The sequence below is a fragment of the Procambarus clarkii genome, chromosome 24 (genome assembly GCF_040958095.1).
Source record: "Procambarus clarkii isolate CNS0578487 chromosome 24, FALCON_Pclarkii_2.0, whole genome shotgun sequence".
Classification (NCBI taxonomy): Eukaryota; Metazoa; Arthropoda; class Malacostraca; order Decapoda; family Cambaridae; genus Procambarus; species Procambarus clarkii.
In genome coordinates, this window is record NC_091173.1 from 47299214 (window position 1) to 47315134 (window position 15921).

The window sequence follows — 15921 nt, forward strand, 5'->3', positions numbered from 1 at the left end:
TTTACTTCGTATATACTTGCCCGAAACGCTATGCGTATTAGTGGCTTTAGGTATTGTATTTTAAATTTTAAAATTTTGCCCCGAGGTGCGAGTTTATTGGGAGTACTTAGCTGTATCATTAGCAAGGTAATTAACTATAGTTTGCTGTCCTCCGTCCTTTAACAAATCCATTGACCCGTCCCCTAACCTGCCTATTTTGTGCAATAGTCGGTTTAGGATGATCCTTTCAAGCATCTTCCAAGTGCATTACATGAGACTGATAGGTCTATAATTGCCAGGGTCATTGGGTTTCGGTATTGGGACCATTATTGCATGTTTCCATTGTGTGGGCAACACTCCACATAGGAATGACTTGTTAAACAGGTGGAGTAGTGGATTGCCAGACACTTCACACAGTGCATTGAGTATGTCGTAGGTGACGCCATCTTCACCAGGTGCTGTACTTTTACCCTTTTCATAGCCCCCTTTACTTCCTTGGCTGTAATTGGTTCCCCATACTCGTCATCACTTGATTGTGCTCTTGTTATCCTAATCCTTCTGTCATTATGTCGGAGGAGCTGTTCCCTGCTTACTTCTGCAGGGAGGGAGGAGGATGATGCTGCATCACTCCACTTGTGAATTAGTTCTGCAGCCTTACCCTGGGGGTCGTTGTGAGCCGCAGGCCGGGCTCTGCTCCCCTTAGCTACCTTAATTTTTGCCCACACTTGTCTTGCAGACGTTTCTCTTCCAATAGAGCTAGTGAACTATAGTCATTGTCTTTCCCTTTGTAACTCATCTGCAATGTATGTACCTTTACCTGACTAAAAAATCTAATCTAAATCTATATCTAATCTATATGCTTAGATATATGCAAATGAGAGAGTAATAGAGCGATACCTTTAAAATACTGAACAATTTGGAGGATATTGATTCATACAATTTCTTCAAAAGGTCAGATGTAACACGAACAAGGAGCAAAGGTTTCAAGCTCAACAAGCCACAGTGTAGGAGTGACAACAAATGCTTTTTAACCCATACGATTATGATCATGGCAATAAGGTTTCTAAAACAGTAGGCATTCTTCCAAAGCCAGACACTGTACTATGTTCCTCGCCCTAACCTAGTCACTCAGTATTATTCACTCATTTATCTATGTCTTGTCTATTTATGTCTTAAAGGTTACAAGACGTACATTAGTCAATACAATTGGTGCTTAAAATGTTAAGGATCTCTTGTGAAACACGGGTATTAATAAAAAAATTTATTATTTAAAATAAATAAAAAAGGCCCAAGGGCCATGAAGTAACAAGAATGCAAGGCCGGCACAAGCTGGCGTAAGTAGAGAAGATGGAAGATTCTTCATATTAAAAGACCCTGCTTCTCCAAGATGGCAGTCACACCCTGCTTGCCCTGGACAATCACCATATGGAGAAGGACTGTTTACTGTGAAGGGAAGTCCACAAATGCAATGCCACCATGAGTCAGTGTTGAAGGGTAAATGATGATGGCACCCTCACAGTAACACAAAAGCCGAGCAAGCCCAGTGAGGAAGACCTGTTGATGGGAAGGAGGAGAATCATTAGTCACAACAAAATCCACATAGAAACAAAGGAGAGAAAAAAAATAAAGTGGATGTCTTCTTTTTGTATAGACATAATAAATATTGCCATTTGGCTATGTATTTATATGATATATAATAGAATACAGCATAAAACAAAATAAGAGGGGTGATAGGAGAAGAAAAGATTAGTGTTCAGTGAGAATCCACAAGGTCTTCTCTGAATACTCTATTTTCTTCAAGGCTGTGGGTCCCTACATTTGCACCAGAGGTGGTACACACCCCTATTATTATTTAAACAGGTGAGTACACACACGGTGTTAGCAAACTTAGCCTCCAAACACACACACACACATGGTATCAGCAAGCTTAGCCTCCAAACACACACACACATGGTATCAGCAAGCTTAGCCTCCAAATACACACATGGTATCAGCAAGCTTAGCCTCTAAACACACACACACACACACAAACGGTATCAGCAAGCTTAGCCTCCAAACACACACACACACACACACACACACACACATACATGGTATCAGCAAGCTTAGCCTCCAAACACAGACACACACGGTATCAGCAAGCTTAGCCTCCAAACACACACACACACATGGTATCAGCAAGCTTAGCCTCCAAACACACACACACACACACACACACATGGTATCAGCAAGGTTAGCCTCCAAACACACACACACACACATGGTATCAGCAAGCTTAGCCTCCAAACACACACACACATGGTATCAGCAAGCTTAGCTTCCAAACACACACACACAGAAAATGGGGACATTGAAACAGTTGATAAACTTGATTTCAAGAGAGAGAGGTCACTATGGGGAACTTCAAATTTTTTTTAATAAGTAATTAGGCAGACTTGTTGCTAGACAGGGAAGTAAATTAAATGTATGCCAAATTTTGCAAAATATACAATGAAGGCACACAAACATTCATACCAAAACAGAGATGCAGGGCCAGAAAACAGGATTGGTTCAACAGAAATTGAGAGAGGGCCACAGACCAAAAGACACAAAAATGGAATGAAAGACATTGAAAAACTACAAGCAGATGTCAACAAAGTTTTCGATTGGGCAGCAGAAAATAACATGATGTTTAACAGTGATAAATTTCAGGTATGGCAAAAATGAGGATCTGAAACATAATACAGGGTACAAAACACAATCGAATCTTCCCATAGTAGAAAAACAGCATGTCAAGGATTTGGGAATAATGATGTCTGACGATCTAATGTTTAGGGAGCATAACCAAGCAAATATTGCGTCGGCCAGAAAAATGATTGGATGGATTATGAGAACTTTCAAATCCAGGGATCCCATCACAATGGTTGTACTCTTCAAGTCACTTATGTTGTCCCGTCTCGAGTACTGCTCAGTATTCACTTTCCCCTTCAGAGCACGGTTGCACGGTTGTTCCTGCCGGAACAACCGTGAACATCTTCAGGAGAAAACTGGACTGTTTTCTAAGAGAAGTTCCGGATCAGCCGGGATGTTGTGGGTATGTGGCCCTGCGGGCCGCTCCAAGCAACAGCCTGGTGGACCAAACTCTCACAAGTCGAGCCTGGCCTCGGGCCGGGCTTGAGGAGTAGAAGAGCAGAACCCCATCAAGCAGGTATCAAAATAGAAAGAAGCCAAACCCCCAATCATACCAGCGATACAAAGATGCGAGAAACAACTATACAGCAGTAAGGGGAGAGGCAGAAAGAAATTTTTAAAAAGGGATAATGGATAAATGTAAAACAGAACTGGGCCTATTCTACAAATTCATAAACAACAAATTGCAGGTAAAGGATAATATCCAGAGGTTGAAAATAGGAAACAGATTCACAGAAAATGATAATGCAATGTGTGAAACATTAAACCAAAAGTTCCAAAGTGTGTTTATACAAAATGAAATCTTAAGAGAACCAGACACAATAAGAATTTCTGAGAACATCATAGAGCGTATAGAGGTGTCTAGAGATGAAGTGGAAAATATGCTAAAGGAGCTAAGTAAGAACAAAGCAGTTGGTCCAGATGGAGTTTCACCATGGGTTCTGAGAGAATGTGCATCTGAGCTCAGCCTTCCACTTCACCTGATCTTTCAGGCATCCCTGTATATAGGAGTCATAGCAAACATGTGGAAAAAGGCTAACATTGTTCCAATCTACAAAAGTGGCAACAGGGAAGACCCTACCCCTCTCAGTTATAGACCTGAATCATTGACAAGTGTAACAGTGAAAGGATTGAAAACAAAAAAAAAATAATAAAAACTAAATGGGTAGAACACCTTGAGAGAAATTATATAATATCACACAGACAGTATTGTTTTCGATCTGGAAGATCCTGTGTATCGAATTTACTCAGTTTCTATGATTGAGCCACAGAGATTTTAAAGGAAAAAGGTAGTTGGGTTGACTGTATCTATCTAGACATAAAAAAGGCTTTCGACAGAGTTCCACATAAGAGGTTGTTCTGGAAACTAGAAAATTTTGGATGGGTGACAGGTAAGCTTCTAACATGGATGAAAAATTTTCTGACTGATAGAAAAATGAGGGCAGTAATCAGAGGCAATCGGACTGGAGAAGTGTCACAAGTGGAGTACCACAGTACATGCACCAGAAATGTTCATTGTCTACATAAATGATCTACCAGTTGGAATACAGAATTATATAAACATGTTTGCTGATGATGATAAGATAATGGGATAGATAAGAAATTTAGATGATTGTCATGCCCTTCAAGAAGACCTGGACAAAATAAGTATATGGAGCACCACTTGGCAAATGAAATTTAATGTGAATAAATGCCATGGTATGGAATGTGGAATAGAACATAGATCCCACACAACTTACAAATTATGTGAGAAATCTTTATATAATTCTGATAAAAGAAAGAGGTCTAGGGTTGATTCTAGATAGAAAACTATCACTTGAGGCCCACATAAAGAACGTTGTGTGAGGAGCCTATGCCACGCTTTCTAACTTCAGAATTTTGTTTAAATACATGGATGGCGAAATACTAAAGAAATTGTTCACGAGTTTTGTTCGGCCAAAGCTAGAATATGCAGCGGTTGTTTGGTGCCCATATCTTAAGAAGCACATCAACAAACTGGAAAAGGTGCAAAAACATGCTACTAAGTGGCTCCCAGAACTAAAGGGCAAGAGCTATGTGGAGAGGTCAGAGGCATTAAATATGCCAAAACTAGAAGACAACAAAAAGAGGTGATAAAATCACTATGTACAAAATAGTAACAGGAATTGATAAAATCAATAGGGAAGATTTCCCGAGACCTGGAACTTCAAGAACAAAAGGTCATAGATTTAAACTAACTAAACAAAGATGCCAAAGAAATATAAAAAAATTTCCTTTCGCATACAGAGTGGTACACGGTTGGAACAAGTTAAGTGAGAAGGTGGTGGCGGCCAAGACCGTCAGTAGTTTCAAAGCATTATGTGTCAAAGAGTGCTGGGTAGACGGGACACCACGAGCGTAGCTCTAATCCTGTAACTACACTTAGGTAACTACATTTGGTGTCAGCAAGCTTACCGTCGAAACACACACAAACAGCCTGCCTATTATTCAAGGCCTTCTCTGAGTACTCTCTATTTTCTTCTCTGAGGCAATGGGTCCCTAATCTTGCACCAGAGGTGGTACAACTTTTAAGTTTTTAACTACTGCACTGAGCACCTGATTTTGGCAAAGACTTCTTAGTGCAATTGTCAAGGACATAGTTCTGGTATTTTTTTGTTTATAAATATTCAGGTATAGTTAATGTCAAAATGTTTCAAAACTCAACAATTTATATTTCAAAACAAAAAAAGTAATGAAAACATTACAAAACATTAAAATATAGCCTAATTAATTAATTAATAAAATAGCACAACTCTCAGAATGTCTAAAGGTGCTTTGAGCAATGAAGTAGTTAATTTTATATATATAATATTATATATATAATATATATTTACCTGTGACTACTGCTTAGCAAAAATTTGATCTCTGTGAAAATTGGTCTCGTCATTGCTAGGAGATATTTTAAGACCATGATTTGCTGTGGATGGCACTGTAGTCTTCAAGTCATCAATCTAAAAATAGAGGTAATCTTTTAAAATGTAAATTTTGTATAAAAAAATGCAAAAATAAATTGCAAGAATAATATGAAGTTATTATACAATTTTTGTTTAATTATTTAAATATTTGTGAGACATTATTAAGAAATGTATGAAGTACAGATTCTCTAAGACCTGATATGTATCTGCTTATGTTCCACCACATTACATTCAGGGCTGAAGAGAAAACACAGCCAGTAAGGTAATGATCACTTAGGATGGACTGGGATGCTACATGTAGGTGGGGGCTAAGCTGCGTGAGGCTAGGATGCCCAGCCTGCCTTGTCTAGGCTGGGCTGGGCTAGGCAACACTAGGAAGGAGTCAACAAATCTCTGGAGTGCCTTACTTTTCCTGATATCCTTAAAAAAGCAAGAATGATGCCATTATATAAAGGAGGCGAGACAGCAGACATAAACAATTAAAGAAAAATATCAAATCTACTTATACTTTCAAAAATATTTGATTTTTTTTTTTACAAACATCTCTTCCTACTTTGTAAAATTCAACATGAATACAAACACACACACACATCCCTAGGAAGCAGCCCATAGCAGCTGTCTAACTCCCAGGTACTTATTTACTGTTAGGTGAACCAGATATAGAGAATAACCACAAAATCTTGTAAAGCCACTAGTACACGCAGCATTTTAGGCAGGATATATAATATTAATATTATATATATATATATATATATATATATATATATATATATATATATATATATATATATATATATATATATATATATATATAAACTGAAAACTCACACCCCAGAAGTGACTCGAACCCATATGCTATGCCCAAGATTACCATCCGAGTGCCAGCGGGGAAGTGGGTCAAATAGCCTCGGCTATCACTTCCTTATGTCTGGTCGTGATGGTCAAGCGGATCAAGGCGTCCCTGTTCATACCAGTTGCGTTGCTCCTAGCAGTATTGGGTTCGAGTCACTTCTGGGGTGTGAGTTTTCAGTTGCATATTGTTCTGGGGACCATTCAGGCTTGTTCGCATATATATATATATATATATATATATATATATATATATATATATATATATATATATAACTGAAAACTCACACCCCAGAAGTGACTCGAACCCATACTCCCAGGAGCAAACGCAACTGGTATGTACAAGACGCCTTAATCCACTTGACCATCACGACCGGACATAATGAGGTGATAGCCGAGGCTATTTGAACCACCCCACCGCCGGCACTCGGATAGTAATCTTGGGCATAGCATTTTACCAAATCACCTCATTCTTTGGGGCACACGTGAGGAACACAAATGCGAACAAGCCTGAATGGTCCCCAGGACAATATGCAACTGAAAACTCACACCCCAGAAGTGACTCGAACCCATACTCCCAGGAGCAAACGCAACTGGTATGTACAAGACGCCTTAATCCACTTGACCATCACGACCGGACATAATGAGGTGATAGCCGAGGCTATTTGAACCACCCCACCGCCGGCACTCGGATAGTAATCTTGGGCATAGCATTTTACCAAATCACCTCATTCTTTGGGGCACACGTGAGGAACACAAATGCGAACAAGCCTGAATGGTCCCCAGGACAATATGCAACTGAAAACTCACACCCCAGAAGTGACTCGAACCCATACTCCCAGGAGCAAACGCAACTGGTATGTACAAGACGCCTTAATCCACTTGACCATCACGACCGGACATAATGAGGTGATAGCCGAGGCTATTTGAACCACCCCACCGCCGGCACTCGGATAGTAATCTTGGGCATAGCATTTTACCAAATCACCTCATTCTTTGGGGCACACGTGAGGAACACAAATGCGAACAAGCCTGAATGGTCCCCAGGACAATTCTGGGGTGTGAGTTTTCAGTTGCATATTGTCCTGGGGACCATTCAGGCTTGTTCGCATTTGTGTTCCTCACGTGTGCCCCAAAGAATGAGGTGATTTGGTAAAATGCTATGCCCAAGATTACTATCCGAGTGCCGGCGGTGGGGTGGTTCAAATAGCCTCGGCTATCACCTCATTATGTCCGGTCGTGATGGTCAAGTGGATTAATGCGTCTTGTACATACCAGTTGCGTTTGCTCCTGGGAGTATGGGTTCGAGTCACTTCTGGGGTGTGAGTTTTCAGTTGCATATTGTCCTGGGGACCATTCAGGCTTGTTCGCATATATATATATATATATATATATATATATATATATATATATATATATATATATATTATATATATATATATATATATATATATATATATATATATATATATATATATATATATATATATATATATGAATACATACATACGGGACAAAGAGCCAGAGCTCAACCACCGCAAGCACAACTAGGTGAGTGTACACACACACACATTATATATATATATATATATATATATATATATATATATATATATATATATATATATATATATATATATATATATATATATATATATTATATATATATATATATATATATATTATATATATAGATATATATATATATATATATATATATATATATATATATATATATATATATATATATATATATATATATATATATATATATATATATATGAGTGTCAGACGATGGAGGAATGATTTTTTTTTTAATTTAATTTATATAAAAAATTATTCCTTCTGAAGATGTATTAATATATGAAAGTACTTAAGGAAATTCCTGTTTCAATTCTTCCTCCATGGTCTGACACTGTCACATTTTTCATCAAGTGTTAATTTTTGTGATTTACACACACGTGGCATGTTTACACACACATTATTTATATTATATATATATATATATATATATATATATATATATATATATATATATATATATATATATATATATATATATATATATATATATATATGTCGTACCTAGTAGCCAGAACTCACTTCTCAGCCTACTATTCAAGGCCCGATTTGCCTAATAAGCCAAGTTTTCCTGAATTAATATATTTACTATAATTTTTTTCTTATGAAATGATAAAGCTACCCTTTTCACTATGTATGAGGTCAATTTTTTTTTATTGGAGTTAAAATTAACGTAGATATATGACCGAACCTAACCAACCCTACCTAACCTAACCTAACCTATATATTTAGGTAAGGTTAGGTTAGGTAGCCAAAAAAAGCTAGGTTAGGTTAGGTTAGGTAGGTTAGGTAGACGAAAAAACATTAATTCATGAAAACTTGGCTTATTAGGCAAATCTGGCCTTGCATAGTAGGCTCAGAAGTGAGTTCTGGCTACTAGGTACGACATATATATATACACATATATATATATATATATATGTCGTACCTAATACCCAGAACGCACTTCTCTGCCTACTATGCAAGGCCCGATTTGCCTAATAAGCCAAGTTTTCATGAATTAATTGTTTTTCGACTACCTAACCAAACGTAACCTAACTTTTTCAGCTACCTAACCTAACCTAACCTAAAAAGATAGGTTAGGTTAGGTAGGGTTGGTTAGGTTTGGTCATATATCTACGTTAATTTTAACTCCAATAAAAAAATATTGACCTCATACATAATGAAATGGGTAGCTTTATCATCTCATAAGAAAAAAAATTGAGAAAATATAATAATTCAGGAAAACTTGGCTTATTAGGCAAATCAGGCCTTGCATAGTAGGCCGAGAAGTGCGTTCTGTCTACTAGGTACGACATATATATATATATATATATGACAATGTCAGACCACGGAGGAAAAATGAAACAGGAAATTTCCTTAAGTACTTTCGTATATTAAATACATCTTCAGAAGGTCATTTTACAGATCGAGTGATGGGTATAAATAGGCAGGAAGGAGTGGTGAAGTAAGGTGAGGTACAATACTTGGACAACGCAGAAGGCCCATTGGCCCATCAGATGCACCCAATTGGCACATCCGATGTAGCACAATGGCCCATCTGATACAGCAGACATACAAGCATAATATATAGGTAATTATAACATAAAGAAGTAAATATATACAATAAATTAGTGAGACAAATGTTTTTCAATGATTCTACTTAAATCGCCCTTTAGCTGATCTATTAGAAATGGATCTAAGTTATATAGACCACTGCTAATATTCAAATTACTTTCTTTGGTGATCTGTATCAAAGCAGATTCAATTATGTTTCTGTTATAGGTGCTTTTACAATTTGTTATTGAAGAAGCACTCTCCCAATCAATTTGGTGAGCTTTTTCTGACAAATGCACAAACAAAGCATTAGACAATTGGCCATGTTTTACAGAGTATTTATGTTGCGATATTCTACATTTTAAATCTTTAGATGTTTGCCCGACATAGAACTTATTACATTCCTTACAAGGTATTTTATAAATGACGCAATTATCACTACGAGGGCTGTTCCTTACTAATAGCTTACAAACAGTGTTTTCGTAGCTAAACATTACATCTATATTAAAAAGTTTCAAGGCCTTGACAATATTCTCAAACCCAGAGAAATATGGTAAACATAACACATTCTTTGGGCGAATCCTTTCACTGCATACATTATTATAATATGTACGACGAGCTTTGTTACGACAAACTTCCAAAAAATTCAGTGGGTAACAAAGCTTAAGACCAATCGAATCAATATTCTTAAATTCTTCATCTAAGAATTCTGGACTCACAACTCGAAGAGCTCTTAGATACATTGAAGAAAAAATTGACTTTTTTACATTGTATTTATGCCCTGAAAAATAATGAACATAAGATAAATTGTTCGTAGGTTTTCTGTAAACACTAAACTTTAATGAAGAGTTTTCCCTATGAATAAGCACATCTAAGAATGGCAAACATTTATCAATTTCAGTCTCCATAGTAAATTTTATGGAGGTGACTTGGTCATTAAGTTTGGCTACAAATTCGTCTGTGTTTACATCTGAAGGCCAAATACACAAGATATCATCAACATATCTAAACCAAGGAATGATTCCAGGAGTTATTTTTGAAACGAATTTCTTTTCAAAGAATTCCATGTACAGGTTTGAGAGCAAAGGCGATAGAGGATTCCCCATTGCCATTCCAAAAGTCTGTAAATAATACTCATTATTAAAGGTAAATTTACATTCTTTAATGCACAACTTAACAAGACTGACAATAATATCAGCAGAAAGAGGTAAGTCATGGCTCATTAGTTCACGAGCAAGATAATCGAGAATATCATCGACCGGTACCTTAGTGAACAAGGAACAAACGTCAAAACTGATTAACTTTACATCAGGAGTGACAGGAACACTATTCAATTTGTTAACTAAATCAAGAGAATTTGTCAAATGAGAAGAGGAGATAGTTCCTAACAAAGGGGACAAGATTTTGGTAAGCCATTTGGAGAGTTTGTAAGAAATGGATCCCACAGAACTGATGATAGGTCTCATGGGATTGTTAGGCTTATGCGTCTTGACAAGACCATATAGATATGGTAATGAAGGTGATGAAGTAGTAAATTGATTAAGAAGATCTTTATGTTTACTTAACAACTTCCTCAAGCTACTATTGAAGAACTTGATGATGTCCTCAAGAGGATTTTTCCTAAGCTTAGTGTACGTTGAAGAATCTAGGAGGAGATCATTCATTTTCGAAATATATTCCTCCTTGTTTAAAATAACAATAGTGCTGGATTTATCAGCCTTTGTTATATGAATGGAAGGATCGGCTCTTAACTCCTGTAAGCTTCGTCTGAATCTTTCGGGAAAATTGCTTGTTTGGGGCGTCAACATTGAACCATAAACAATACCTTTAACCAGGTTTAGGTTTTGTGAAGACAGAGAGTTATGTTTTTCAAGCTGTAACAATGAACTAGCAATTTTAACTGCAGAAGGTTGATTTGAAATGGCAAAAGACATACCATAACCCAAAGCAGTAACCACATTTTCACATATCGTTTTGGACGACAGATTCAACACGTTGTTAGGATTAGATTTCTTGTTCCAATCACTATTTTTAATCAAACTTTCTAACTTGCGCTTAAGAATTTTCTGTAACTGATTAATTTTTTCGCGTAAGTCCCTATATATTTCATCCATCAGAAGATTTTTCCAGTCCAAAGGTATTGCGTGATGAAAGTTTCTTTTTGCTGTATCCAGGCTTTTGAAAACAGAACGTTCCCTTGATTTTGTAACTTCAATGTGTTTTTTCTTTTTTTCCGAGTGATACCCATCACTCGATCTGTAAAATGACCTTCTGAAGATGTATTTAATATACGAAAGTACTTAAGGAAATTTCCTGTTTCATTTTTCCTCCGTGGTCTGACATTGTCACATTCTTAATCACGTGTTTATTTTCGTGATATACACACATAATGAGAACCACGCGCTCTTTTGCTTTGCTGTTCCCTCAGACTGCTTCCTTCGTGACCACCTTCGCTACTCTACTAGTGAAAGCGCACTGTTCCCGCATCCGCCTCAAATTCCTGAAACAATGTCTTGGTGAGCAAGTTGTACCCAAGTCTCTGCTACCTGCCCGTCTGCTCAAATTAGGTGATGAACCGTTTAGTGATTTCTGTGCTACCATTTTGAAAAAACACATTGAAGTTACAAAATCAAGGGAACGTTCTGTTTTCAAAAGCCTGGATACAGCAAAAAGAAACTTTCATCACGCAATACCTTTGGACTGGAAAAATCTTCTGATGGATGAAATATATAGTGACTTACGCGAAAAAATTAATCAGTTACAGAAAATTCTTAAGCGCAAGTTAGAAAGTTTGATTAAAAATAGTGATTGGAACAAGAAATCTAATCCTAACAACGTGTTGAATCTGTCGTCCAAAACGATATGTGAAAATGTGGTTACTGCTTTGGGTTATGGTATGTCTTTTGCCATTTCAAATCAACCTTCTGCAGTTAAAATTGCTAGTTCATTGTTACAGCTTGAAAAACATAACTCTCTGTCTTCACAAAACCTAAACCTGGTTAAAGGTATTGTTTATGGTTCAATGTTGACGCCCCAAACAAGCAATTTTCCCGAAAGATTCAGACGAAGCTTACAGGAGTTAAGAGCCGATCCTTCCATTCATATAACAAAGGCTGATAAATCCAGCACTATTGTTATTTTAAACAAGGAGGAATATATTTCGAAAATGAATGATCTCCTCCTAGATTCTTCAACGTACACTAAGCTTAGGAAAAATCCTCTTGAGGACATCATCAAGTTCTTCAATAGTAGCTTGAGGAAGTTGTTAAGTAAACATAAAGATCTTCTTAATCAATTTACTACTTCATCACCTTCATTACCATATCTATATGGTCTTGTCAAGACGCATAAGCCTAACAATCCCATGAGACCTATCATCAGTTCTGTGGGATCCATTTCTTACAAACTCTCCAAATGGCTTACCAAAATCTTGTCCCCTTTGTTAGGAACTATCTCCTCTTCTCATTTGACAAATTCTCTTGATTTAGTTAACAAATTGAATAGTGTTCCTGTCACTCCTGATGTAAAGTTAATCAGTTTTGACGTTTGTTCCTTGTTCACTAAGGTACCGGTCGATGATATTCTCGATTATCTTGCTCGTGAACTAATGAGCCATGACTTACCTCTTTCTGCTGATATTATTGTCAGTCTTGTTAAGTTGTGCATTAAAGAATGTAAATTTACCTTTAATAATGAGTATTATTTACAGACTTTTGGAATGGCAATGGGGAATCCTCTATCGCCTTTGCTCTCAAACCAGTACATGGAATTCTTTGAAAAGAAATTCGTTTCAAAAATAACTCCTGGAATCATTCCTTGGTTTAGATATGTTGATGATATCTTGTGTATTTGGCCTTCAGATGTAAACACAGACGAATTTGTAGCCAAACTTAATGACCAAGTCACCTCCATAAAATTTACTATGGAGACTGAAATTGATAAATGTTTGCCATTCTTAGATGTGCTTATTCATAGGGAAAACTCTTCATTAAAGTTTAGTGTTTACAGAAAACCTACGAACAATTTATCTTATGTTCATTATTTTTCAGGGCATAAATACAATGTAAAAAAGTCAATTTTTTCTTCAATGTATCTAAGAGCTCTTCGAGTTGTGAGTCCAGAATTCTTAGATGAAGAATTTAAGAATATTGATTCGATTGGTCTTAAGCTTTGTTACCCACTGAATTTTTTGGAAGTTTGTCGTAACAAAGCTCGTCGTACATATTATAATAATGTATGCAGTGAAAGGATTCGCCCAAAGAATGTGTTATGTTTACCATATTTCTCTGGGTTTGAGAATATTGTCAAGGCCTTGAAACTTTTTAATATAGATGTAATGTTTAGCTACGAAAACACTGTTTGTAAGCTATTAGTAAGGAACAGCCCTCGTAGTGATAATTGCGTCATTTATAAAATACCTTGTAAGGAATGTAGTAAGTTCTATGTCGGGCAAACATCTAAAGATTTAAAATGTAGAATATCGCAACATAAATACTCTGTAAAACATGGCCAATTGTCTAATGCTTTGTTTGTGCATTTGTCAGAAAAAGCTCACCAAATTGATTGGGAGAGTGCTTCTTCAATAACAAATTGTAAAAGCACCTATAACAGAAACATAATTGAATCTGCTTTGATACAGATCACCAAAGAAAGTAATTTGAATATTAGCAGTGGTCTATATAACTTAGATCCATTTCTAATAGATCAGCTAAAGGGCGATTTAAGTAGAATCATTGAAAAACATTTGTCTCACTAATTTATTGTATATATTTACTTCTTTATGTTATAATTACCTATATATTATGCTTGTATGTCTGCTGTATCAGATGGGCCATTGTGCTACATCGGATGTGCCAATTGGGTGCATCTGATGGGCCAATGGGCCTTCTGCGTTGTCCAAGTATTGTACCTCACCTTACTTCACCACTCCTTCCTGCCTATTTATACCCATCACTCGATCTGTAAAATGACCTTCTGAAGATGTATTTAATATACGAAAGTACTTAAGGAAATTTCCTGTTTCATTTTTCCTCCGTGGTCTGACATTGTCACATTCTTAATCACGTGTTTATTTTCGTGATATACACGAAATATATATATATATATATATATATATATATATATATATATATATATATATATATATATATATATATATATATATATATATATATATATATATATGGAACCCTCAACCCTATAAGTGGAGGGTTCCTACAAACTCAACCAGAGGTGGTACCCTCTATATATTAATAAAAAGGCAAGGCTATGCTAAATCTAGGCAGGGATTAGCTTGGCTAAGCTGGTCAGGGCTTGGCTAGGGTAGGAAGGACTGGTCATGTTTAAAAGCAAGGCAGGGTTAGGCTAGGCAAGACTAGGTAAGGGTATACTGGGATAGGCTTGGCTACGGTAGGCTAGGAAGAGGTAAACTAGGATAAGCAAGGCTGTGCAAGCACTATGCACAGCTAGAATGAACTATGCTAAGATGGTTTAAGCTGGGCTAGGTTAGGATAAGCTGAGTCATGCAGGGCCCCGATTGACCAGTGGAGTCTAATAGTCTAACCTTCTAGCTAGTTTGCTGACCTAAGAGTGTAAATGCCTAGCCCCTAACCTGAGATATATACAAGAGTTGTTACATTCTTGTACAGCCACTAGTACGAGTAGCGTTTCGGGCAGGTCCCTGGAATACGATCCCCGCCGCGAAGAATCGATTTTTCATCCAAGTACACATTTTACTGTTGCGTTAAACAGAGGCTACAGTTAAGGAATTGCGCCCAGTAAATCCTCCCCGGCCAGGATACGAACCCATGACATAGCGCTCGCGGAACGCCAGGCGAGTGTCCTACCACTACACCACCTGCTGCAATATTATTATAAAAGAAATATTACTTATTATAATCGTAAATACTAAATACCTGTTGTGTTGATTTAGGGGCGACGACGATCGTGGGATCGGATGCGAGCCACAGGTGGCCTACACCATGCTTTCTAAGGCGTCCCTCTCATAACAAAAACAAATCCGTGCATTCATACACAAACAGAGATCCCGTGGTTATGCGAATACTTGCAATTCTTTTACTTAAAATAATAACAATTAGATTAATAATAATTAACATAATTTTTACTCAAGATTCATAAAAATCATTAATACTATTTTAAAAGAAGATTTATAAGACATCTAAAAACAGATATACAGACTTTGTGTGATATTTATTTCAACATTATATATTAATAGAATGTTGTAACTATTATTTTTAAATATTAGGTAGTTTCCAGCTACGTATATCGCATATAAACGTTGCAAAAAGATTTTAGACTGAATTAACACATTACACATTTATGGAGTAATTAACAACAAAACAATCTTTATTTT

General features: G+C 36.6%; 1 long non-coding RNA gene across 1 annotated transcript; it reads right to left on the minus strand.

Moving 5' to 3' along the window:
* Positions 1–1259: 1259 nt before the first annotated feature.
* On the minus strand, positions 1260–15570 carry LOC138368137 (uncharacterized). The gene is made up of 3 exons (XR_011229499.1): positions 15464–15570; positions 5502–5618; positions 1260–1533 (listed from the first exon to the last, which is right to left on the minus strand). It is a non-coding gene; the product is annotated as an uncharacterized lncRNA (long non-coding RNA).
* Between the last annotated feature and the right edge of the window lie 351 nt (positions 15571–15921).